Source organism: Octodon degus, unplaced genomic scaffold (assembly GCF_000260255.1).
Source record: "Octodon degus isolate 3935 unplaced genomic scaffold, OctDeg1.0 scaffold00031, whole genome shotgun sequence".
NCBI lineage: Eukaryota > Metazoa > Chordata > Mammalia > Rodentia > Octodontidae > Octodon > Octodon degus.
The window spans coordinates 1,430,845-1,434,202 of NW_004524607.1; the positions used below are offsets into that span (position 1 = coordinate 1,430,845).

Here is a 3,358-nt window from a genome sequence, read left to right on the forward strand (position 1 = left end):
TACCTTAGACTATGTAGTTTCTAAATTGATTTTATGTTGTCCCCTAAAATTATAAATTGGAAATATATTAATTGATACTATTTGCTACCAGGTGTGGTGGCTCATGTCTATAATCCCAGCACTCAGGAGGCTGAGGCAGGAAAATTGCTGTGAGTCTGAAGCCAGCCAGGGCTATATAGTGAGTTTAACTCCAGCCTGAACTGCATAGTGAGATCCTGTCTCAAAACAAAACAAAACAAAACAAAACAAAACAAAACACTCTAGCAAACTATCTCCCAGCCAAGTGTGGGTTTCAGGCCTGTAGTCCCGGCTACTCAGAACGCTGAGAAAGGAGGATCACAAATTCAAAAGATAGGCAACTTAGCAAGGCCTTATCTCAAAAAAGATGTAAAAAGTGGTGAGAATGTAGGTCACTGGTAGATGCCTTATCTGGCATGTGCCCGTGTTCAATTCCCAGTACAAAACAGAATAGAACAGCTTCCCGTGGCAGTGATTTGCCTCCCAGATGGGAATGGTTCTGGACAGCACATGCTGCTGCATGAGATGGCTATTGTTTTTGAGTTTCCTGCTCTGTGACATGGGTTTTGTGGTTCAACACGAAGTGTGGTCTTTGGGGTCAGACCTGTGTGTGTCCCAGCTCTGTCACAGAACAACAAGTGTCAGAGCCTTTCCCGGATGTACTTCTTGAGCCATTTCCAGTCAGACATTGGTACTCGACTACTTTGAAACGTATGGTATTTGGTACTTGGTGCATACTGATGTGAGCATTTTGCCCTGGTACTTGTCGTTTGTAGGGTCAGCGTCAGTTGCGTCGTGGCTTGCTGCCCTTTCCAGTACCAACTTCTTTGGTACTAACTGCTTTGGGTACTCATTGTATCTCAGGAACAAGACGTTATGAGGTATACTGGAATTCTAGCTCAGGAGAGATGACAGTCATATAACCCTGTCATGGGTATCATGACAAGTATGTGCAGTGTATATAGAACATCATGCATGGTGCCTGCCTTTGGCAGTCACCAGGCTGTAGGACCAGCTGGGCCCACATCAGGCCATCCAGGGAAAGAGCATACATGGAAAGGCTGTTCTGAGAGGCTCTGCTCTGAGGAAGCCCAGCTTTGGGAAAGCCTGGCTCTGGTGTGTCTGGGCCTGCTGGAGAGGTTGCTGGCCATGTCCATGGTTGGCTTCAGGCCCTGCTCTTGCAGCAGCAGCTGCTAATGCAACTTCTAGTGCATTGCTAAGACAAACCTTGGGTCTAATAACCTGGGGCTGGTGGTCTAGAGAAAGACTCACTTTAGGAAACTGTCTCAGTTACTCTTCTGTTGTTGCTGGGACAAATACCCGAAACCCAAAATGAAGGAAGGAAAGGTTTATTTAGCTCACGGTTACTGTAGATTTCAGTCCATACTCAGCTAGCTCCAAGGCAGAGTGGCACAAGGCAGAAAACAACCTTTCATGGTGGAGGCAAAGAACAAGAAAGCAAGAGAATGGCATCAGCTCAGGCAGCTAGCTAGTCTTCTCCCCTCCTTACATTGTAATGCAGATTACCTGCCCCAGGGCAGGTGCAGCATCTGCACCCACAGTAATTAATCACAAACTCCAGGAGCTGCCCCAGGACTCTAGGAGGCCTTGTGGGGACAACTAGACACAAACCGTAACAGAAACAGACTCAGCTTCTAAGACCGTATAATTTCAGTAATAGTACAATGTAAGAAAATTATCTCTTCTTTTTGTTTCTTTTTTGAGACAGAAAAAAGCCCAGACTGCCCTTGAATTTGGAGTGATCCTCCTGCCTCAGCCTTCTGAGTACTGCGACTACAGGTGTGTGCCACTATACCCTACAAAAAAATGCCTCTTACAAATTAAGTATTCTTGGGGGAGGGAGCATGGGGAGATGTCGGTTATAGTGTACAGAGTTTCAGTTTCATTACCTAGGAAGAATGGGATCTGTAGCCCAGCGTGGTACTGTAGTTTAATACTAATGTATATTTCAAAATTGTTAAGAGTGAATTTCAAGTGTTTCTACCACAAAAAGATAAGTATATGAGGAAATGAATATGTCAATTGGCTTGACTTAATCATTCCACAATACATGCATTTGCTAAAATAACACATTTTACTGCATAAGTCTATATAATTTTTATCAATTAACATCTCTTGCATCAAGGCTTTTACATTTCTGTGGAGCTAGTGATCAAACCCAGGGCCTGTGTGTGCTGGGGAAGCCTCTGTCACTAAGCACCCCCCAGTCTGTGGCACTTAGAGGCTTTTCATGTATCTTGGCCGGTCCTCCTCAGTGGTTTTGGGTTGGCTGCCATTTTGGGAGAATATCCTGCTCTACCCTGAGGAGTTTATCTTGGAGACTGGCAGAATTTTCCTTGCCGCTGCTGCTGGCAGTTGCTATCTTGTAGGGTGGCTTGCTTTGTACCCAGTGCTGGAGCCCTTGAGAAGAGGGTCTGTCTCTCTGTCCCACAAGCCGTAAATTGCTAGAGATATGAAAGACTGGAAAAGTATTTGTACAGAGCTGTGTTCTTTGACTTCTAAAAGGATTGCTTGACCACTTTTGAAACCCAGGCCCTGTGCCCCTTTACTTACCTTGTTTCTAATACACTGGTCCCAGGCTCAGCTGCAGAATAGGAACCTTGAAGGACATCAAAAAATACCAGTGCTTGACCTTTCACTCATGTGGACTCTGTTAGTGTGGATTTTCTGTTAATTGGTCAGGGTGTACCCTGGACTTCTGTACATCTGTGGCCTCTCTTTTTCTGTCACACTCTTAACTCTAGGTATTCTGGTGCCCATCCAGGTTGAAGCTGTACCTGCTGCTGTTTTTCTTCTTGCCTTCCTGCTGCTTCCTTCAGGCTTCCTCCATCCTGTCGGGCTCAAGGGGAGGCCAGCAGGAAGAAAGAGACTCTAGCCTGTGCCTGCTTGAGCAGCTGCTAGCATCTGTTTCGTGTCCTATCCTCTGGCCTCAGAAAGGCCTTCAGTATCTTGCAAGTGACTTGTAACCATTATCTCTGGAGGCTGAGGCCACCCTTTTGTGTATCAGAGCATAGCTGGGGCTGCTTTCTTGGGAGATCTTGATCTGTCTGTACTTTGATCTGCTTTCCAGGTTTAACAAGTCCCTTAGATTCTGTAGGAGGACATAACCAGCCAGGCACTGTAGCCAAGACCTGGTATTTCAGCACCCTGGGAGGTTTAGTCAAGTTTGAGCCTAGCCTGGCCAGTTAAGGCTCTGTCTCAAAATAAAAACACAGAAGGTCTGGCGGATGTACTTCAGTGCAAGGACTGGGGGTTCAATCCTAGTACTGCAAACAAAACAGAACAAAACACAAGCGTGTCTGTCTGTCTGTGTCTGTCT

The 3,358-nt window shown here is 45.8% G+C and overlaps 1 protein-coding gene across 2 annotated transcripts in view; it reads left to right on the forward strand.

Moving 5' to 3' along the window:
• Window positions 1–1,784: 1,784 nt before the first annotated feature.
• The window catches only part of LOC111816381 (cytochrome c oxidase assembly factor 1 homolog), a 16,461-nt gene continuing 14,887 nt past the window's right edge, over window positions 1,785–3,358 (forward strand). For both annotated transcript variants that reach the window (XM_023713503.1, XM_023713505.1), the window contains exon 1: window positions 1,785–1,818. The gene's annotated coding sequence lies outside the window, so the exon portion shown is untranslated. The remainder of the gene's footprint in view (window positions 1,819–3,358) is intronic.